The 24190-nt window shown below is 49.2% G+C and overlaps 1 protein-coding gene across 1 annotated transcript in view; it reads right to left on the reverse strand.

Moving 5' to 3' along the window:
• AAAS (aladin WD repeat nucleoporin) overlaps positions 1–23359 on the reverse strand; it is a 444387-nt gene extending 421028 nt beyond the window's left edge. Inside the window, exon 1 of the mRNA XM_085654670.1 lies at positions 23226–23359. The gene's annotated coding sequence lies outside the window, so the exon portion shown is untranslated. The remainder of the gene's footprint in view (positions 1–23225) is intronic.
• Between the last annotated feature and the right edge of the window lie 831 nt (positions 23360–24190).

Consider the following 24190-nt stretch of genomic DNA (forward strand, 5'->3'; position numbering starts at 1 on the left):
ACACAAGGAGATCACCAAGCAAGGGAAAATAGACAACTACACTAAGGCGCTTTGCATCCCTGCGGGAGCATTGTAGGAGTCCTCGCAGAGTTCTCCTGCAACACCAGAGTCCCAACCGAATACATCCACAGATCAAATCCTCCAGGGTATCCAAGCCTCTAGACTGTCGATCAAGACAGAGATAGGAGCAGTGGGTGTTGAGGTGACACTGCTAAGACAGTGCAGCAGCTACAGCAAACTACTAGCAAAGGGCCGCTCCCACTGCAATAATCTGAGGTTTGTGGGCCTACCCTAGGTGACAAATTGTACGCATCCTGAGGCCTTCCTAGATTCAGGGTTGGCGATGCTCACCCAGAAAGATGGGATCACCTCTTGTTTAATGATTGAGCAGGCGCATCACTCCTTTGCCCAAAATCTTTTGCCTGGTGCACCCCCTTGTCCATTAATAGCCCATTTCCTCCATTATCAAGGTTGCACAGGAAAAACAGATCGTGAGATTTGACTTAAATAACATTTCAATTTTTGCACATTATGCTAAATTCATACAGTTGCAGCACAAATCCTTTCAGCATGTAAAGGAGGAATTCAGAGCAATGAACATGAAATGCATGCTCCTGTGGGGGGGATGCTTGTGCCCCGCAAAATGTAAAAGTGATTTTTCAGAATAAGATCTTCTTTTTTGAGCAACTGTAGAAAGCGTAGGCCTGGATCACGGAGCAAATCCTTTACCCACCCAACACACACACACACTTCAATAAACAAGACCAATATTCCTAGCTGGACCATTGGGGGAGGGGGGGCAGATCATGCTTAGGACTCTGAGAACTCCAGAGTGCGAAGGAGCAGCTGCAAGGGACGCCCCTGGCTGTACAGTGGATAGTGGACACACCACCACCAGTAACAAATCCTTCAGTGACTCATCTAATTCTGAGTAGACTGTGATGTTGGACCCTGGTAGACCTAAACTCCAGACACTGCCAGGCACTCCACTCCAGGAGAGGAGATGGCAGCACACCCTGAGAAAAAGTTAGCAGGGTGGACTACTGTTGACACTCTCAAAACTGTGAACTTGGAGATGTGGATTCACCCAGGGCTGTGTGTTGTTTGATCTGCAATATTAGCTATAAAAGGCAATCTTGATATGTACATAAGTTCCTCAGGTGGTTGAACATGGACTAGGCATGCCACAGATGGCCCCACTGCTTTATTCAGGTTAGGAAGTTCTAGTTAGTTTTCTAGAGCAACAGATGCTTTTTGGGACAAAGTATGGGGCAGGAGGGAGTTCAGGGGTGAGGGTTGTTATAGTTTACTTGAAGTTCAGGAATACAGGCATGGAAATACAGAGAACACACACAAATTAACTTTTGCCTTTACTGCCTAGACTAAATTGAGCCTCTGAGATGTCTGGTGCATTTGGGACCCTAGAGAGCTTCAGTCAACCTACACCTCTGCTGCAGATCCTATCCACTCCTGTATTGATCCAATCTTTATGCCTGCCCCTGGCTGCCGCTTGGTCACCAATGTCCAAATCCTAGCGCAGGGTATATCAGATCACTCTCCTCTCCTCTGCCAGGTTGGGGGCCCTATGGGCACGTTACGCTCCATTTGGAGGCTCAATGCCTGGTCCTCCAAGATCCGGAGTACAAGCAGGAAGTTGGGGATTAACTCAAACATTACTTCAAATCTAATGAGGGCACCGTACAATCCCAGGGCACACTGTGGATGACAAGTAAGGCCACGATCCAGGGCTACGCAAAAGGGCATCTCAAAGAACTGAGCCTTTCCCGATTAGAGGCTCAGGCCCTTCGCCATTGAGCGATGCACTGCCACGGCGAAAGGTGAAGATGAACGCCGGCAACTTCATCTGCTGAGGGAAGTAATAAGACACATATCACTTGTATCTGCCAAATCCATGTGGAGGTTCTCCACTGCCAGCGTTTATGGATGGGTGATAAAAATGACAAGCTGATTCACAGGCTCATCTGTCATCCTTTGGCCAACCGAATAGTAACTGAAATTAAGGATAAGCAAGGGCACATGTCTCACACTCCAGCAGCAATAGGACAGACCTTCGCTGACTACTACAAGAAGTTATATTCTGCAGATCGTCCGAGTTCACTAGACTCCGGCTCCCACTACCTGCAAGATATCTCTCTCCCAAGGATCCCAGCAGTAAAGGCCCAGGGCCTTGATGCTTGTATTCTGAGGATGGAAATTGATGGGTCAATATCGTCGCTTGCAACTCGAAAGACGACTGGCTCAGACTGTTTCCCAGAGGAATACTACATTGCATTCAGGGAGACTCTAGTCCCACATCTCCATGTTCTGTATGAGGAGGTGGCGGAAAGGGCACATTCTCCTCGGACATTGATATGGCCATGGTGGTGGTTAAACCCAAAACAGACCCAGTTGGTCTCCTGCTCAGACTATCAGCCTATTTCACTGATCAATACCGAATGCAAAATATTCGTGACCATCCTGGCCACACATCTCAAACAAGTGCTTGCCAGCTTAATACACTCTGATCAATGTGGCTTCATGTCGCACCGAAGCACGAGACACTGCTTGTGGCGCTCTCTCATCACCACCGTCTCAATCCGTATTTAGCCTAACTATTAATCGACTTTGAAAAGGCCTTTGACATAGTTGATTGGCTATATCTCAATAATGTACTGGAGAGAGCCCACATTTTAGGATGCTTGTAAAGGTGCTCTACTCCAATCTGTCCGCCAGGTTCCTGGTCAATGGAGCACTCTCGTAGGCGTTCCCTGTTGAAAGAGGAACCCGACAGGGATGTCCTCTATCTCCCCTCCTCTTTGCTCTAGCAATAGAGCGGTTAGTGTGTGCTATCCGGGCGGATATGCAAATTCGAGGCTGGCGCTGGCAGGGGGCACCAGAGGATCGCATTGCGCTATATGCGGATGACGTCCTGCTCTTCCTTACAGACCCGGCATGGTCGGGTCCACATGGCCTCCATATCCTTCGGCTATTTGGCGAGGCCTCAGGGTTGAGCCTCAATCCAGCTAAATCCACTCTGATAACCCTCCATACTTCGTGTGAATGCATAGACTGGCAGACCACTATTCCTGAGGCGCCACTCCTAAAAATACCTCGGCATCTGGGTATCCCTCCATTCTGAAATTACCTGGTCCCTAAACATTAACCCCCTACTGGAGCGAGTAAAGGAGTCCCTCCCCCTCAATCCCCTCAGCCAGACTGACCTATTCAAAATTATGGTGCTGCCCAGTTTACTATATGAAATCCAAAACCTTCCGCTTCACTTTCCTCGCAAGTGGTTCCCTCTCAAATCACAATGTGCTGATACTGGGATTTAGATGAGGCAGATGGAGACTCCAAAAGGACATGCTGGGGAATATGAGGACATTTAGAGAAAATCTCAGTGAGATGATTCACAATTAATTTAGAGAGAATCAGGGAACAGCTTCTGAAACCTCTATTGAGTGGCAAGCAGTGGTGAGAAGGCTATGTATTGGTTAAAAATTGTGAGAGAGAAATACCCTAAAGGATAAAAGTTGTCATCTAGCCAAACCTTTGCACAGACAAGAAGAACGGCAAGTGTCCAATGGTGGGCAAACACCTCACACAGGACGAGAGAGAGGTATGCTACAATAGTGGAAAAACTAAGGTGGAATAATCATGGATAATATTTGCCATGGATGCATACTGAGGGAGAGGAAACCAGTTGACTAATCAAGAATTAAAGACTCGCCTATAATTCAAATTGGAGGTGGTAGTTGATATGTAGTGTAACGCAGTCTGAGATTTATAAATCCTTTTTTGCATAATGAGGAGGCACCAACATAGGAAGCTAATAAGCAGGAAATTAAAGCCTGTTTGGATTTAAGAATGTGACAGATAAATAAAAAGAAATATTTGGTCCCCAGATAAATGACGGTGAAATTAAGGAAGCCAATACAGAAGTGGCTAAAGGAAAGGCTTCTGCGACAGAGAGATTACCCAATGAATTTGATCTTACTTATAAAGAGATTCTGGAGACTCAACTAGTTGAGATGTTTGCAGCTGCATTGCAGACAGGTAGTTTAAATGCAACTGTGACAAAGGCCTTGATAGTGTGTCTGCCAAAGCCGCATAGGACATTGCATGGATACAGCCTCTTACAGGCCACTATCAATGCTAGATTTTGACTATAAAGTATTAAATAAAGTTTTGGTGAGACAACACTACTTACTTTTTACAGACCTCATCTACCCTGATCAAAATGGGTTCATCCCCACATGAAAGGCCACTATGAACATTAGAAGGCTGTTTAGCATCGAGGAAGAGACACCAAGGGATTTACGTAAATGGGCTATTGTAACAGCTGTACATCTTGAGAACGCATTTCACACACATTCAGTTGGAAATTAATGTAAGTCGTTCTTAAGCAGAAGAGCCTGAGATATGAATGGCCACGATGGATAACATTGCTATATACAAACCTGATGGCCATAGAAAGGGCAGGTAAGTTAATTTAATCATCACATAACATTTACTGGCGCTTTAGGCAGGGATGCCCCCTCTTGCTATATGGTTTGTTTTTACCATAGAGCCATTTACTATGATAACTCGAAAAGTGTACAAAGAGCAGGGGTTTGTCCTGGTAGACGGAATTCATACAGTGTTTCTCTATGCTGACAAGGTTATTGTTTTGAAAAGATGGCAACACAAGCATAGACCCCCATAGTGTGACTGCTAAAGAAATATGGGACTCCATCTGTCCTCAGGGTAAAGCGGTCAAAAAACGTATAGACTAAAATCTAATGACTGAACACCGGCTTTTACAAAACTGGAATATTAAATGAGAGAGGCACATCAACAGGTGTCTGGAAATTGAGTTTCATCTGAGAACATTTACTATTTGGAATTCTCTAAAACTATTAGTCATGGATCAGATAGCCCGTACTAAAATAGCGATATTACTCGGATTTCTTTCTTAATGTAGAGATCTGGGTTCAACCCATATGGTTCATAGATCTGGAAGCACCATTTCGTATGGGGTGAAAATAGACATAGGGCGAGGCTAAATGTTCTGAAAATACCGATAATCGAGTGGGGGCTGGGAGAACCAGGCCTATAACTTTATTACTTAACGGCCCAGATTCAATGGAATGTGAGGTGGTTGGATGCAAGGCAAGTTTAGGAACTGTGAAAGTTGAGAGTGAGCCATAGTCAGAGGGAGGTTCCAAATGCGCTACCAAGCAACACTCGAAAGACACAAAGCACACTAAGATTGTGAGTAGAGCACTCATATATTGGCAAAGATGTGTAAGGAAGACAGTGCTGTGTAATTAGTTTATTTCAGTAGTGTTAATTTTCATCCTTTATGGGTTGTGGAGTAGCGCGCTACTCGCCAGAAAAGCGCTTCAACACCCATCAGGGGTAACAGGTGCTATATGAATGCAAACCTTTCTTCCCCTTCTATCCCTCCGCAATCCTTCTCACTCCAAATAACTGACTAACCCATCCACCACTCAAATTACTTTCATATTTCACCAAACTAATTCACCACTAATCCTTTATGGGATTCCGGAGTGGTGAGCTACTCACCAAAAAAAAAGCGCTTCAACACCCCATCAGGGGTAACAAGCACTATATAAATACACACCTTTTTTCCTCTTCAATCCTTCTGCTATCTTTCTGAATCCAAATAACTGACTAACCCATCCACCACTTAAAATGACTTTCATATTTCACTATACTAATTCAACACTAATCCTCTATGGGTCCCGGAGTAGCGTGCTACTCGCCGAAAAAGCGCTTTGACGACTCATATGGGATAGTAAGCGCTATATAAATACAAATACAATACAATATCCGTTTGTATGCTCCCACCATATCACTAAAGAGCTCACTAGGATCTCAGAGGCTTCATAAGATAGCGTCCCAGCTTGCACTCTCGACTGAAGTTGGTATTGAGACAACAGGGGACTGTCACCAAGGAGGGGAGCTAGTGTCACTATTGATATTGCATTGGACGAGCTCTACCAAAGCGCCAACACAGAAAATGTCACAATTACTATTTACTATTTGGCATGGGAGGAAATTAGTGTCAAGGTTCTAGATATCACTTTGGAACATGTGCTAGCACAGTTTGCAAAAGGTCAGAAGGAACTAAGAATAATCCACAGGAAGGAAATTAAATGATGAGAGTGGGGGGAGGCCATGGGATATACAGAAAGGGTTTCGTGGAATACACGACTTAAATATATTCAGTTTAATTACTTCTGCACTGCGTAATTGACCACCGAAAGAGTAAACCGGTTACTTGGTGCTGGCTCTATAAAATGTCAGACATTTGATCTCATCAGTGCAGACTTTCTTGAGTGGTCTGAAGTGGTACTGTTATTCTAACTTTCTGAACAAGAATAACAGGACAGTTGGAGAACTTATAAGAAGCGGAAATTGGTCTATTGGGCTTATTCCCTAAGGCAGAAAGCTGGCAACAGTTTCCTTGATCTAGCATTCGTCCTAGCGTAAAGATGCATAGCAATGAACTGAGAGAAAAGGGTGGCCCACCTAAATAAAAGAAGAAAATGATGTCTGTAAATATGCAGCAAGAAAGAGTATGGTGCTACATGGAGAAGAACAGAGATAGAGGCGTACATTGGTATTATTTGCACAATAATTAAATAATCACTGGACTAAATAGTCTTATATCGCTAAGAACAGGAACAATGAATTTGAAAATTAGGACACAACAAACCACCTCTGGTAGTTAAAGAATTATTTTATCTATATGTATTCAAACATACTACCAATAAAAAAAAAACATAATTACAGTAATAATAATTAACATTGTGCAACGTGTCCCCAGTGCCAAAGTCAAAGATTTTGTGTACTACAATCCAAAGATACATACGGCATTTATCACAGTAAGAGACAACTGTAAAATGTGCTACAAATAAATTTCTTAAACAGATGAAAAAATACATTGCCGGTTTGTCTGTTACAATAGTATGTCGAACCCCTGGTTAGAATAAAGAGGTCTCATCAGGACTATTGTGATGCAGCTAGGGATCTCCTCCTACCCATTTCTGTCCCATTGTTCACTGGGAGACCCTACGCACCACACATTAACAAGCAGTTAAGTGGGGAGATTCACTTTCTTTTGTGGTTTTATTGTTGATTGCTCCTTTTGGGAGACTCCCAGCACTCTCCTGATCACACTCACAAAGCCCATGACTGAAATAGTCTGCATGGAAATCCACAAAGTGCAGTACTTCCCAGAGCACTTCTGGAAACCCCAAGGACTGGCTGCAAATAGAGTATAAAGATGGGGCAGAAACTTCCAGTAAGTATGTCAAGATCACCTGACCAGAAGCCTATGCTCTCACATCAGTGGTGCCCCGGAAATACCTTTGAGCTTCAGAGTAGGTGTCCTGACCGTCAGTGCCCCTTGTCAGGTTCAGGAAAAATAACCTAGGCGAGGAGTCAACTAGTGTTCCAGGAAGGGCTGCCTGTAACTATCTTTAAAAGAGAAAAATGACTGACTGACTAAACAGGAGCAGCTTTGTAGGTGCCAGTGGATAAAAAAAGACATTGCTCAAGAGAGACATTGCTCAAGAGACCCCAAGGTTGTGAAGAGGCTCGACAAGATGAACATCACTACAAACACACAGGGAGCAATCTACTATATTTGGGAAGTTGTGAGATGGTGAAGTGGCCCAAAATGTCTGGTCAGCAGAGGCAAAGGCCTGTGCAGAAAGTGTCCGGAAATCTGCCAAGAGGAGAATTCTCAATAGCGATGTGGCAGCAAAAAGTTCCGAAGCACTAGGATAAGCTTGAACGTCTGATATGGTTGGACTGCCAATATCTCCATGACTGCAAGCCTTGCGACTCCAAGCACACCTCTGACTGACTGGTGCTGCCATGACTTTCCAAAGTGAAGGTACAGCGCTCATCATAAATAGAGATCCCATTGGCTGGGGAAGAGCATGCAGAAGCTGCCTGAATGAGAAGACTATGTGAACTATTCTACAACAAACAGCGAGGTACAGTAGCATTGTGCCCACAACAGGTGGGAACAATGTATTGAACTGGATGGGGAGGAGAATCAAGACTATGACTGAGGGCAAGAGCAAACGCCACAAGATTCATTCCCTTAAGTCCAATTTGACTCTCCCCCACTAGGCCAAAAGCAAATATCAAACACAAGGAGACAATGGACAGAGTGCTGAAACACAGTCACAGATCTGGGTTGAATCCATCATCGTACTTTAGCTCACTTCGCCACCCCAGTTCAGACCCAGCTATATACAAATCAGTCTTGACCCTGTGCCTCATGGGAACAGTCCAGCCCGAACTGCCAAGCCAGGTCTTCCCTGGACCGGAAACAAGCATCCTGGGCCCGGTTTTGGGGCAAAACCTCTCATTAGCCAGGCTAGCTTGAATCCAGTGGCAAAGTGAGCAAGGCACTCACGTTTGGGCATACCCTGCCAACTTAGGGTGAACAAAGCAAACACAAGAAAGCGATGGACGGAGCGCTGGAACTTTTCAGACACTCACCCCAGTCACAGATCTGGGTTGAATCCATCAGGTTCTTTAGCACACTTCGACATCCCAGTTTAGACCCAGCTATATGCATATCAGTCTTGACCCTATGCCTCATGGGCGCAGTCAAGCCCTAACTGCCAAGCCAGGTCTTCCCTGGAGAAGAATCAAGCATCCTGGGACTAGTTTCAGGGTAAAACCCCTCAACAGCCAGGCTAGCTTGAATCCAATGGCAAAGTGAGCAAGGGACCCACGTCTGGGCATACCCTGCCAACTTAGGGCGAACAAAGCAAACACAAAGAGAGGATGGACAGAGCGCTGAAACTTTTCAGCCACTCACCCGAGTCACAGATCTGGGTTCGATCCTCATCGTTCTTTAGCTCACTTCGCCACCCCAGTTCAGACACAACTATATATGTAAATCAGTCTTGACCCTGTGCCTCATGGAAACAGTCCAGCCCGAACTACCAAGCCAGGTCTTCCCTGGACTGGAAACAAGCATCCGGGGACCGGCTTGGGGGTAAAACCCCTTCTCAACCAGGCTAGCTTGAATCCAGTAGCAAAGTGAGCAAGGCACCCACATCTGGGCATACCCTGCCAACTTAGGGCAAACAAAGCAAACACAAGGAGACAATGGACTTTTCAGGCACACACCCCCGACACAGATCAGAGTTGAATCCATCATCGTTCTTTAGCGAACTTTGCCACCCTAGTTCAGATCCAGCTATATGCAAATTAGGCTTGAACCTGTGCCTCATGGGAACCCCTCAACAGCCAGGCTAGCTTGAATCCAATGGCAAAGTGAGCAAGGGACCCACGTCTGGGCATACCCTGCTAACTTAGGGCGAACAAAGCAAACACAAAGAGAGGATGGACAGAGCGCTGAAACTTTTCAGCCACTCACCCGAGTCACAGATCTGGGTTCGATATTCATCATTCTTTAGCTCACTTCGCCACCCCAGTTCAGACCCAACTATATATGTAAATCAGTCTTGACCCTGTGCCTCATGGAAACAGTCCAGCCCGAACTACCAAGCCAGGTCTTCCCGGGACTGGAAACAAGCATCCGGGGACCGGCTTGGGGGTAAAACCCCTCCTCAACCAGGCTAGCTTGAATCCAGTAGCAAAGTGAGCAAGGCACCCACATCTGGGCATACCCTGCCAACTTAGGTCAAACAAAGGAAACACAAGGAGACAATGGACTTTTCAGACACACACCCCCGACACAGATCTGAGTTGAATCCATCATCGTTCTTTAGCTCACTTCGCTAATATCACTCTCTAAAGAGACTGTCATCTAATCACCACGGGTACTGTTCCCCATTTGTACCCTGTAATTAGTGTAGTCTGTGTCTTGTGTACAGTATATTTTTCTATTTTGTGTAGTGTGAAAGCACTTCTTGTTTTCTTAGCTTAGTACTGACTGGACAGCAATTTAATGATTATTGTTGTTTATTAAGTGCTGAATCTCTAACATAACACAACATATCAGATTAAGCCTTGGAATGGTTGACCCTGTAACCAGTGTTATATGGGTGTACTTGGATTCTGCATTCAATGGTAGGGATACACCCCAGCACACAACTGCAGTGGTAAATGGCTCTAGTTGATACAATCTGTGCCCAGTAACGTCTGACTGTCCAAACTTCTGGAAAATCCCTTACGCTTTGCACCCCATCTCCCACCCTCAACAGTTGTAACAGGGGCGTTTTCACAGTCTGAGGCCAATTACAACCCAATCACTTCCAGTTGCATAACCTGTCGCACTAACCTGACACCCTCAGTACGACCGCTTTCCTTGCAGCCACTTCTGCATCTGGTGCAACAGTTCACATGTTCTCATCAGAAGATAAGCAGAGACTAAACTCAAAAATAGCTGCCAAAAGTTTCCAGGTTTTCTCAAGCCAAAAGTAGGATATGCATTGTGTAGGTGTATTGTGAAGTAAAACCCATCATTATGTTAGAATTGAAATGTTATTTCCGTAATGCACAGAGTTGAAATGCTCCCTTTGCTATGCTTAAACTCTATTCTGTGCTAAATTAGCATCCATGGCACCATCTTTATTGGCGCCATCTTGTTCTGCAACTAAGAGCAAGCCTCGGTCTCATAATGCTTGCCTCAGCAGAAAGGCTGCCCCTGCGCCTCCAGCTTGTACTTCTTAAGGTTGAAGCTTTGCTGCACTAATGAATGTACTATCCATTGTTGCATTAGCTAGACTCGTTCCCACATCTTTGCATGGTAGACATCCGCTGAACAGCCTTGGGGTAGAGATAACTTGTTCCCAGCCCTGTGGCATGACTTATCCTGTGTGCCTCCTCTGTTCATCATGGCCTGAGCTGGAAAATTCCATTCTGGGCAGGACTCTAGAGGTGTTGGAATTGTATAATTTGTGTTACCGTGTGGAGAGAGACCAGACCCCTCGGCAGTCATCTAAGGAGACTGGTCAGATTGGGCTCCGCTGCAGCGTACTAGCAATAAACTAACTGGTTTGTATTCTCTACTGCCTGATAGACCCTTCAAATATTGGGAAGGCATATAGGTGGTTGTGAGTGACCCGGGTGACCCGAATTGGGCCACTTCCTTCAATTATTCTACCTTGCTTTATAATGTCTGCATTTAGGTCCTGCTCCCATGATTGGTGGAAAGCATATTAACTTATTGAAGCTATAATTTTACTGACTGAACTCGTGTAAATACAAGTCTTCTTCGTTTTACATAAAGAAATGGAACTGACAGAAGATTTATTAACCCTTTGCATGCTTCGGACGGCCCCCAGCCATCATACGTCATGGTGGGCGTGTGCGGAGGATGGCCGGGGGCCATCCGAATCCCACCCACTATTTAAATCGCCCGCACAGCGCGAAAATGTGCGCAGCACGCAAGGGGTTACATGTATCTTTGTTTCTAAACCTGTATCAGCACCTGAGAGCTTGCCTTGACTGCTCAAGGTTGATACCCACTAAGACTCAAAGCCCTAAATGGAGGTCTGGTATTTTAAAGAGAAGCTTTCGCAAATCCAATAGGTCTTGCCTATGTGAAATGTATTGGCTTTGCTAATGTTTTTAGCTATGTTGCAAATGGCTAAAAGTCATGTTAAAAAAGCTATTTGACACAGCCAGCTCTGTCTGCGTTATAGCGCTTTTTTTCCAGTTATGATGCACTGAAGCTAGTGCTGCTGTATAATATGGCTAAAAAACATTTACAAAGCCAAAAGATCTCACATATGCAAGACCTATTAGCTGTGCCAATGCTTGGTAGGGAATGCCAAATGGTAAGTTATAAGTATTTATATAGTGTTTATAACATGCTAATGTTTTAGAATGGAGAATGCCCTTGCTAAGGTGTTAGTGTGTCCAGATTCAGAAGCATTTTAGGACCATACAAAATCTGAAAATGGGCCATATAATTGCGCTGAATGTAACATAAGTTGTAGGTAGACAGAAACGTTCAATAGGTTACAGCTTTTATTACAGTGATGCTTAAGGCTATATGATATAGGAGCAATGGTGACAAAAGAACCAAAAAAGTACTCCTGACTGCTTGTTTAGTAGTTCAGAATAGCAATATTCGGTGTTCAGTGGTAATCCTAGACCTTTTGGCCCCTGTGCCACTGCACCATTCAAATCATGACCCTAGAGCCTGCAAGGTAATTGCACTTGTGACTGCTTGTTTAGTAGTAAAATATAGCAATTATTGGTGTTCAGTGGGTTTCCTAGACATTTTGGCGCCTGTGCCACTGCACCTGCTGCACCATTCAAATCATTACCATACTGTCTGCAAGAACAAATGAGGAAATCGTTTATATCCAGTAAGATATAGGATCCGAAAAAGGCACAGTTGCAGACGGATAACATAATTATTGTGTAGCTAAAAAAACACAAAAGCTTTCATAAAAAGTCCCTTTAAACGTATCCAACTCTCCAAAACGAGTCGCCACAGATGTCATAAATAAAGCATATGCTTTACACATCAAAGTGAAAACCACACCTGGTTAAATTGTGTCACAATGTGGCTGGCTCTTTCCTGTGAAAAGATCTTATCCTGTGCTTGATAGTAAATGGTCCATAAACAGAGTAAATTGGAAGGAGCGCTAGGTGGCGCTAGCCAAGATGGCCGCGCTTAGGTGAGGCTCCTGGATGCTTAACCCCTCGCATCCGTCCTCTATCCGCTGTGGCTGTCCCAGGTGTCCCCTGCTGACCGCCGAGTGCTGAGGAGCTGCTGCCCCGTCCCTGGTGCGATTTTCGGCCGATTCCCTGCAGCGCGAGCCGAGCTACACAGCCCGTGAGCTGCACCGGTAGCTGAGACGTGCCCACCTGGTCCCGAAGACGGTAGTGTCCCCTAATCGAGCCCCCGGCGCACCACGAGGGCGAAGGCCGCGGAGCCACCGGAGGCCGGCCGGGGGCCAGAGGACCAGCGGAGCGGAGCCTGGGCTGGTGCCGGGTCTCGGGTGAGCTTGGGGGGCGGCGTATGGTGAGCACCCCCCGGTGGTGACGTGATCCTGTTCGGCGGGCGGCTCGGCCCGCGCTGATTGATTGATTGGCTGCCTGAGTGGGACGGCTCGAGGGGCTGAGTTCGACCCCGCCGCTGTCGGTGCCTGCTGTCTCCTGGTGCTGGGCCGACACTGCCTCGAGGGGGGCGGGCCCCCCCCCGACCCCTGCTGACTTGGTCCTGGCTCTGTCCTCTCTGGTCGCCCCGGGGTGACGTGGCCCCGCAGGTCTGGTGGCCGACTGCTGTGCCTGGAGCGGGGACGTTCCCTGGCGCCTCCGTGCTGGCCCGTGGGGACTAAGGTATCGGACCTCTCCTGCCCTGCACTGCTACCCGGAAGCCGCTGCCGGCCGGGGGGTCCCCCTCCTCCCGCACCCTGACTGGGCCTGATCCGTCGGAGCCGGACCTTGAGTGGACACGGCGTTCCCTGGTGCCCTGGGCCTACGCGTTGGACATAGACGGAGGACCATCGCAGACCAGGGCGCGAGGCCCGCGGCGAGTGCGGCACGGCCCGGCCCGGATCACCCGGAGGAGGTGCATGTCGAGCGGGCTCTGGGCCTTCCATTGTTGGGGAACAGACGCGCCTTCGCCCTCCCCCTTCTCCTTGGATCCCCCCACTTCTGGCCTGGTGTGGGGGGCGGCTCGGCTTGGCAGGTGGGGGCCGCCTGCCGGTCCACTGCGCCCACCCTCGGGGCCGGCACGTGCTCCCTGGATCCACCATGGGTAAAGAAAAAGGCTCCAAACCACCAGCGGCGTCCCACCAGACACGGATTGATCAATTCGCCAGCTCGGATCCACCGGGTGCGGGTGGGGGGGGAGCACCGGCCCCGAACAAAGACTTGGCGGTCATCCTCCAGGCCATCGAGGCCTCCCGCACATCCTTGGAGGGGATGGTGGGGGAGGTGAAGGTCGATGTTGCGCTCCTGCGGCAGGACCTCCGCATCGCCACGGCCCGCATTACCGAAACGGAATCCCGGATCTCTACGGCAGAAGATGACATTCGCTTGCTACAGGACCAGGTCCGGGAGCTCACGACCCACTCCAAGGAACTGCACAGGCGGGCAGAAGACGCAGAAAATCGCGCCCGTCGCAACAACCTTCGCCTGGTGGGCTTTCCGGAGGGGGTCGAGTCCGGCCGAGCAGATGACTTCCTCGAAAAGTGGTTCAAGTCCTGGATGCCGGCGGCCGATCTATCGACCTGGTTTGTGGTGGAGCGGGCGCACCGGTCGCTGGCAGCCAAACCTCCGGTTGGGAGCCCCCCCGCGCCCCTTCATTCTTAGGATCCTCAACTTTCGGGATAGAGACGCTATCATGCGGGAGGCGCGGGTGAGTGGCCCTCTGACTTTCAACAACCACACCATTATGGTCTTCCCAGACTACACCCGGGAGGTCCAGGAGCAACGCCGCTCCTACACGGAGGTCAAGCAAAAGCTGCGTTCCCTGGGCCTTCAATACCAGCTCCAATTCCCGGCCCGCCTTCGTGTCGTTTTCCAGAACACGACACTGTTCTTTGACACTCCCAGGGCGGCTTGGACATGGCTCACTGAGGAACGACCCCTGCGCCAACCCGGCGAGACGTCCTCCAATCCTGTGCCCCGGGGCCACGGTGCAGCTGGGTCGCAGCGACCGCGGCGCAGGAAACGCACGCACTCACGACAGCGCCGAGGCGCAGCGCCGACCCGGACCCGGTCTGAGAGTACATCTGGGAGACGGGTGAGAGAATCTTCGGCCTCTTCCGGCACATCATCCCAGGCGGTTGGGGGGTCCCGGCGCCGTCTGTCGCCTTGTCCGGCCGGGTCTCAAACCCCCCTCAATGTGCAAATTGACTTGTCAGACCTTTCCCGCAGCCCTGCTATATGACTTACAGTCTGTTCATGCACCTACAGGGGGAGGTGGCGTCCTTGCCAGGTGGCGGGGGTGGGGGGCTCTGCAACCTCACGCTTTCCTGCAGCAACCTGGGACGAGACACTGGAAATCCGTGCTTCAGGAGGGGTCCACCACGCTCTTTACACCCGAGCACTTAGGCTTGGGGTCTTGTAATTGTTGGTTTAGTTAGGGCGACAGATGCTTCCGTTCTTGAAGTGTAGGGTGGAGGGTGGGGGGTTGGGGTTTGTTGTTTGTGGGTTGTTCCTCCTCGGGGGACTGTTTTGTTTGGTTTGGGTCTGTCCTTCTTTGAGCCTCCTCTGCAGCATCTCACTTAGCGTGACGCCGCGCTTCTTCATGCCACCGCCAGCCCACGCGCCGCCGTCACTTGCCCTCCTGCGCTGCCCGCGGGCCTCCCCTAGCGAGAGATCCATGGCCCTGGCTTCCCCTGGCCACCCCATTCCCAGCGCGCTTCGTTCCCACCACTACCATGGAAGAACTAGCCTCTAAGGCTCAGGTGCGAATTCTGTCCCGGCTTGCTAGATAGACTCAAGCGCACCGCTGTCCTCAAGTACGCCCAGCGCGCGGAGGCTGATGTGCTCTTACTTCAGGAAACTCACCTGCTGGGCGAGAAATGTCCCTTTCTGGCGCGCTACGGGTACGACCGGGTATGGCACTCGGGGTTCTCGCGCGGATCGCGGGGGGGGGGGGGGTTGCCGTCCTATTGCGCCGCTCCTTCCCTTTTGTGTTCACCCGGGCGATTCACGACCCCCAAGGGATTGGGATTCTCGTTTGCGGCACGCTTGAGGGTCGGCCGCTCAGTCTCCTGTCACTCTATGCGCCGCCTACCGGGCTGTCCCAGGCTTTATCTTATGCTGCATCGTTATTGACAAATCTCCCGCCGGGAGCTCTTGTTCTGGGGGGGGATTTCAATGCTGTCTCGGCTCCGCAGCTTGATTCTTCGGGTCCGGTCTCGGCGCCCCGCGCGAGCAAAGCAGATGGCGAGCTGGGCGGAGGCCCAGGGCTTATGCGATGCGTGGCGGATCAGGCACCCACGCGCACGGCAGTACACTCACACCTCGGCCGCCCACCACACCCACGCACGTATTGATGCGATCTTTGTCCCCCCTGCCGACTGTGTAGGCATCCAGGATGTCCGCATCCTTCCTCGGGGGATTTCCGATCACTCTCCGGTCCTCCTGGGTCTGGGCCCCCCCCTCGTGGGGCCCGCCAGATGTGGCGCCTCAACGCCTGGTTCCTCCAGGACGGGAAGCTCCGCAAGGAGGTGGGGTCCGCACTGACGCAGTATTTTACCGATAACGATGGGTCGGTCTCCTCAGCGGGCACCCTGTGGGAGGCCTGTAAGGCCACCGTCAGGGGGGCGGCCAAGGCACAGGTGGTGCGGATCCAGCAGCTCACCGCCTGTGAGGCCCAGGCACTACGGCTGGAACAATCCCTCTCTGGGACCGGGGATCAGGCCGGGGCTAGGGAACTGCGACTTTTGAGGGAGGAGATCCGTCAGCGGTCGCTTGACGCGGCTAAGCTCCTCTGGCGATCCTCGGTGGCGAGGGTATATGGGTGGGGAGACAAGAATGGTGCGCTGCTGCATCGGCTAGCCACGTACCCCAGGGCCTCGCGCATCATCCCGGCGGTGGCTGACTCTGCTGGTCTGCTTCAATCTTCCTCCGTGGCAATCGCAGACGCCTTCGCTCAGTATTACTCGCAGCTATACCGGGCCCGGGCGTCGGACCTCTCCCTGGCTTCAATGCTTGCCACTAGTAACCTACGGCTCCCCCGTCTTCGGTCCAGCGACTGGGAGAGCATGGAGGTGCCCATTACCCCTGAGGAAATTGGGGATGCGATAGGGCGCACGTCCGCGGGGAAAACTCCGGGTCCGGATGGCTTCCCCCAGGAGTTTTATGCCGCTTACAAGGACCACCTGGTCCCACGGTTGGGTGCCCTCTATGCTGCGGCGATCAAGAACGGCTCCTTCCCTCCGGAAGCCGACATAGCCACGATCGTGGTCCTGCCCAAGTCTACGCCGCCTTCTTGCGATCGTTCGGCATACCGACCGATCTCCCTTATCAATACTGACATCAAACTTTACGCGGCGGTTCTGGCCCAGAGGCTCCGGCCCTTCCTGTCATCCTTGGTACACCCGGACCAATGCGGTTTCATGCCGGACCGCGGCACTCGCCATTGTCTTCGTCGTCTTCACGTGGCCCTGGCTCACCGCCAGCGCATCTCTCCGTATCTCACCCTTCTCCTTGCAGATTTCGAGAAGGCCTTCGACTCGGTTGGGTGGCCCTATCTCTTTGAGGTCTTGACCCACATGGGCTTCGGCCCCAAGTTCGTTGGCATGGTGCGGGTCCTTTACGCGCGCCCACGTGCCAGAGTGCTGGTTAACGGGGCACTGTCGAGGCCCTTTCGGATTTGCCGAGGAACGCGGCAGGGGTGCCCTCTGTCGCCCCTCCTGTTTGCTCTTGCAATGGAGCCCCTTGCTGCCCTGGTCCGCGCGGATCCTCTTCTCCGGGGCTGGGAATGGCCGGGCCGTGTGTCGGACAAGATAGCTCTTTACGCGGACGACGTTCTGCTGTATCTTAGTGACCCGGCGCGCTCGGGTCCCCGGGCACTTCATATCTTGAGCCGCTTCGGCCGCGCCTCCGGCCTTTATTTAAACCCGAAAAAAATCGGTTCTGGTGCCGCTACACCCCTCCCGGGAATGCTTCGACTGGCAGGACAGTATTCCCCTACGTCGGTTGTCCTTCAAGTACCTGGGCATTTGGGTCTCCCTTCTCCAGGAGCTGAGCTGGGCTCTCAATGTGGCCCCCTTGGTCAAGAAAGCCAAGGTGGACCTGGCGCGATGGCAGTCGCTCCCGCTCAACCCACTGGGGAGGGTGGCGCTTTACAAAATGATGATTCTCCCCCGGTTCCTTTATGTGTTGCAGAACACTCCCGTGTCCTTCCCGAGGCCTTGGTTCCGCGAGCTGGACGGGTTGGCGACTAGGTTTCTCTGGGGTGGTGGGAGACCGAGGTTGGCCCTGTCGACGTGTCGCCTCCCCACCTTTGATGGCGGGCTCGGCATGACCAACCTTTACCTCTACTATTTGGCCACCCGTCTCCTGGTCATTCACGATTGGTTTGGAGGGGGATGGTCCGATCCGGCCTATAGGGTGGAATTGGAAGACCTGGGTTTCCCCTGTATTCTAGACCGCCTGTACGGCGCCCCCATCCCCGCCTCCTGCCCAGACATCACCAAAGCGGTCTTCCTGGCCTGGCGAGCGGCGCTTCGCCATACCCACTGGACTGGGAGGCTGACTCGCGCCACCCCACTCTGGCACGGGACATGGCTGAGAGACGTTGCGGCTCTGGAGGGGTTCAAATCATGGGACCTGCTCGGCATCTCCCGGCTGGGGGACGTCTGGCGGGGGGGACGCATGTGCTCGTACTCGGAACTGCAGGCGCGCTTTTCCCTCCACTCTTCTCAATTTTATAAGTACCTCCAGCTGCGACACGCTATACGCACCTACACTCCTCTGGACGTTCGGCTACCGGACCACAATCCCCCTGAGGCGCAGGTTATGCTGGGCAACCTGAGGAGGGGGGGCATATCCCGAATACACCGTTCTCTTATTAATAACACCCCAACGGCCCGGGAAGGCCTGAAGGAACGGTGGGAGGTGTGGGTGGGTCCCCTGGACGAGGTCGACTGGCGGGACGCCCTTATGGCTCCCAGGCTGGTGACGGCCTCCGCTAAATTGAGGCTTATTCAAATCTACTACCTTCATACTGCCTACCTCACACCGGCCCGCCTACACCGTGCGGGCCTCTCCGCTGACGCGGCCTGCCCCCGCTGCGGTTTTGGCCCGGCCGACTTTATTCATATGGTGTGGTCGTGTCCGGACTTGGGGGGGCTACTGGAGGGGCATAGAAGCCGACCTGACGGAGGTCTTGGGCTGGGCGGTGCCACATGACCCTAGGCACACTCTTCTGAGCATCACTGATGGTCTCGATGGCACACGTGCTGAGAAGCTGTTCCTTTTGACAGCATTAATGGTGGCAAAAAGGGATATTGCGGCGGCCTGGAAGCATTCACAACCGCCCAGCCTGGCCAAATGGAGTGATGGAGTGGACTGGTGTGCGGCTCAGGAACGGACACTCTATCAGGCGAGGGGCTGCCTTAAGAAATACCGTAGGATCTGGGGGAAATGGTTGGGCAATGTCGTATGAGGATGTGGTTCTGGGGGGGGGGGGGGAGGCGGGGGGGGCTTTGGGTGGGGGCGGGGGGGTGGTGTGGCACGGTGCTGTGCGTTTGTAAAGTGGCGGCTTGACAGGCTCAATGTTTCCTTTGTTGTGTCGCAAAAAATCAATAAAAATTTGGTTATCAAAAAAACAGAGTAAATTGTTCAAGATCACTATATGTCAGGCTAACATGGAGACTGAAATGCAGTTTCGTACTTTGTTCCCAAAAAGGCTGCTTCACAAAATAAATGGACTCACCAAAGATGAGGCATTTTGCAAAAAAGAGCAAATGTCTTGTGCAGATGTAAATGTAAATGTCAAGGTACTTATAGAGCGCACTGTCACCAGACGGCCACCTTGCGGTGTCGCCTTTTGCGGTTTCCTGGCGCTAATACTCATACCGCTGTGGAACCCCTCCTGGCTTTCCCTGTGAAGTGTCCACTCCTGGGCACCCCCAGGGTGAAGCCAGGCATCTTTAGCGCTGTTGGGGCCGGTGTGGAGGCTAAGCAAGCTATTGCCCAGAGTTGCAGCGTGGGGCCCGTGATTAGAATAGGCACCGAGGCGAGAATAGACAGGTCCGAGGAAATTGAGCCCAAGCCCCGCCGAGGCGGGAATCGAACCCTGGTCCCTGGCCAGAACTCTGCTTCAGGGTCTGCCGCTCTAACCATTGAGCCACACTCCTCCACAGATCAAGAACGCAATACTTTTTAAGATGGCTATGTCTAAAAAAAGGGAACAGGCAGGATCCATGCAGAAAGTACACTGCATTCCTCTTTCCTATAAACGGTCTGACTTTGAAGTCAGACGAAAGCAGAACAAACACCAGGCTCCCACGAAAACACAGCTTGATATTTGACCTCCGTTTTTGAATGCCCAGCAAATGTGACGAGATAAGAACAAGATTTGTTACACAAAACAAGTTGGCAGAAGAATACTGTAAACGTGGCTTTTGAAGGGGGAGGTAGAAAATCAAGCTGCACAGCCTAAAGCAAATAAAGCCATCAAATCGAAAGCCAGAAAATGTGAGTTACAAACCACAAAGCCAATAGGAAGCCACGAGTGGAATGCATTCCCAGGTCAACATTCTGCAAGTTCCCAAGATGTCTTTCACATACCAAACAGCTGCACTGACTGGTAGGTGTCGACCACAACATTTTTAAAAGCCAAGTAAGGTTGAAAATGTTGTACAGAGGGCTGCCAGGTGGCTTCATGTTACCATGCCCCAAAGTATATTTCTTTTTACAAAGATGTGTTTCAAATAGTGGTCAAAGTGGGGGGATCTGAGGTGCACGCCGTGCCCATACTTTTTAAGTTTGAAAAAATCAGTTCCCCTACTTTGTGTGAAAAGACAACTGTTCCAGGACAGTTGATTCTGACAGTTAAAATGCTTCAGCCTGTAAGGCATGTAGTCCCCTGTGCTGTGAAACAGAGGGAGGCACAGACAGCTAAAGAAGCATTCTTGCCAGGGTGCCTACTGCCTGAAGGAAATGTAAATGTTCACAACTGCTCAATCTATAAATCTAAAGGGTTCTCCGAAGCCAGAATTAGCTTCAATCGATGGAATCACTTCCTGATGACACACATTTATTCTTTTTGCGAGCTACTGTAAGGGAACTATCAGCTAAGGTGAGAAGTGTGTGCTTTTAAAACACAATTATAAAAAAAACTTCGCACTATGCACAGTCTGATTATTACTAAGATCTTTATTTTAAAAGTACTTTTTCATCTTAAAACTTTTTAGGCATTTTGTAGCAGCCTATCCTATATTGTTAGTAGTGCAAGTTTGAAATATTGACTCACATGTTCTTTGTGTTACAGACCAGACGGGGGGGGGGGGGGGGGGTTAGGAGAGATTGTGCGTTTTTATACATGTAGTTACCTGAACGTGAAAGACTGAAAAGAGTTACAGAATATTTTCTTTTTTTCAGCCACACCTGTGACCACGACCCTACACTCATTCACCCCTCCCCCACTGCACGTGATGGAGCGGGTAAAACAAAATTTTGTATACCCCCCCCCATTCTACATGTTTACACTAATGAGAATAATCAATTAATTATAATAAGTATTAATGTGTTTGTTTGCTATCTAATCAACCCTACTAATGTATGAATTACACGTGGGATTTGCATTTGCATGGCTAAAATAATTTGTAAACTAATATACGTATGCATGCTAACACTAGAAAAATAGAATATTACATGGTATATGTTGCTTTTGTGATGTAATTGTAAGTTGCACCAGATGACATCATTGGGTGAGTATAAACGCTTTAAATGTCGCCAATATGCTAGATAATTACACACACACAAGGGAATTAGTGAGGGTTAAACATTTAATTCGTTATTTCCATGTTTTAATTACTTTTTGTGTTTGTTTTGCTTAAGTTGACCAATTTGGCCTATGATAAACTGGCCGACTCATGGACACGACGAAACAGCTACCATGCGCCAGGCTCCTGAACAAGTGGCCTCAAGATGACCCACACAGACTGTACCAGAACAAGGTCATGACTGGACTACTGCCAAGAGCTTTAACAATGGACATTTTTTACAAAACCGGATGGATCATGTCTAACAGTGTGACATCATAGACTTTGGGAAACCGAAACGGACGATCTTAACCATCAAATCAGAAGTGCCTAAAACTGACTTTTGCTACATTTTATCATTAATTTCATTATAAAAAGGTGGTAGAATAGTGAGTTGTGTCGGACCTTTTTCTTTTTTCTGACGTTATGCTGACAGAGAGGACGGTGACACTGCAGGACAGCTGTTTCCCTGAATCTTTGACAGACTAAATTGCTGCCCATTTTCCTGATGAACTGAGGACTCTTAGACTGATGGGCATTGCTTGATGCGTACACGCTTATGGTCTATACCCAATCTTTGGGACTGTAGCGTGCTGCATGACGAACTGATTGACTTAAGAGTTCGACTAATAGCCAGATTAGGTAACTATGATGTTCTGTGGATTGATTAAATTTCTTACTAAAAATTTGCATTAATTAGATAAAAATATTATTGATTAACAAGAAAATGTGTTGGGTTATTTATCACCTGAATATAAATGAAAAGGATTAGAATCACTTTTCCAAATTCAACTAAATTGATCCATCGACTAAGTGGAAGGAATATCTTGAGATTCAGGATCAGGGTTGGATTAAGGATATTTAGTGTATGTTTTTCTTTAGATTATAAAATATTCTTTTCACGCCAGCGTTTGGAACATCTATCTCTCCTGTTAGAGCAGAACAAATTAGAGTGTGTGAGTGTCGGTGTTTTGGGCCCCACCAATGAATGTATTGAGTGAAAGCGTTAGTATGGTATCTGGTTTGTGATGAAGGGAGGATAGGAAATTCCACGCTGGAGCACATGCAGCATCACGGTTCCCATACTTTCTTTAATGCACTTCGACCACTGGTGTCAACTAAACAGAGATTCCTTAAGTTAGGGGATTGACACGAGGCATCTGGGTGATACAAATACGATTTTTCAATACTCAGCCTTCTTGAAACCCAAGTCATGCATGACATCGGCTACTTCATATTCATGATTTCAACAGCAGTTTGCAAGCCAAATAAATATCAATGCTACAGCATGAATAAATTCTGTACATATAAAAGCAATTAAACTGATGTCCATGCGGCACCCATAAGTACGGATGAGTACGTGCGTTCTGGCTAAAGGATGCAGTGCCTCTAATGAAAACAAGAGGTTTGAGCACATCGAAAAGTCACCCTTGTCGTTTCATCTGCTGCCAGCATTTTCAATAAAAGGCAGGACTGAACAGAGCAGAAACAGAGGGCACGAGGCTCAGGTAGAGTTAGCAGTAACTGGACATCAGCCCCAAGAAGTACATAGCCCTAAAACACCCGAGGAGCTAGGGGTGCACGTGCACCCCTACTTAAGCTTCTCTCCCTAAGAGTTTCATGAACGAGAACTGGTGACACCCTCTCTCAGACATATGTTTCACAATTGCGATACCCCCTCTTTGGAATATACTTCCTAGGGACGGCTGACAACTATAACCCACTCCTCTAGGAAGAATGTTGCCCCTTCGGTCAGCGTCATTTCTCACAGCCTAATGAAGGGTGCGTGACAATAACAATGGAGATACAGACCTTGAAGAGGCAGGGGGTTTCTGCTTCTAGCTCCAGACTCCTAGACAGCCAGGCAGGATTCGGATCGCGCGCTGGAACAAGACTCACAGCGCATGCGCAAAACAGCAAACCAGACGATTGAGCAGAATAATGTTACTACCTGTCCACTGGATAATTCAGTAAAATCGATATTCCTAAAACAACAACAAAAATTTTTTAGGAGGTTGCAATGAATCTACTAATGCTTTGTTTTAAATACACGTTTTTACTAATTGCACAACATCCAATGGACCTAAAGTGTTGTTAGCAACCAGAACACCGTCGTTTAAAAAACATGTTTCCAAAATGACATAACACGTTCGCTTGCGATGATATATGTTGCTAATTTTGCCGTGATTACTTAGTTCACTACATATTCGAAACAGAACTCTACTGTTCTAAGATGGCCGCCACATGATCCGAAGGAGGTGAACAAACGGCTGCCAATCTCACAGTTCAATGTTACCCTCCCCGCGTCTTCTATGCACTACAACAACATAATGCTTTTATTAATACGACTGATAAAAAAATAATCGCTGCTGAAGACGGTTTGCGCGGACTGTTTTTATTCATATGTTCAAAAGAGCACACACAACTAACGGTCTGGTAATATAGAGTACGTCTTGGACATATAAGGTCCTGTGGACATGCAGCGCTTATTTACATGATTACCAGATAACATTACACAAAGTCAGATTTATTTATTGATTTAAAACACAGGGAGTTTAAGTGATTTAGAATCACAAGCGGTTGAGTCGAAACTGGTTCGGTTGGCCAACCAGCATTTGCACGGAAGTGAACTATTTTTCTAGGTGGATGTGTACAAAGGAAACGGTATCTCTTGAGTAGTGAGGTGGATGTGTACAAAGTGAAGGGTATGCTGGGTCAGGCCCGGTTCTAGCGGGTTGGCCGGGCCCACCCCAACATGGGCCTGGCCCACCCCAACA

Source organism: Triturus cristatus, chromosome 4_1 (assembly GCF_964204655.1).
Source record: "Triturus cristatus chromosome 4_1, aTriCri1.1, whole genome shotgun sequence".
In the NCBI taxonomy this organism is placed as follows: Eukaryota; Metazoa; Chordata; class Amphibia; order Caudata; family Salamandridae; genus Triturus; species Triturus cristatus.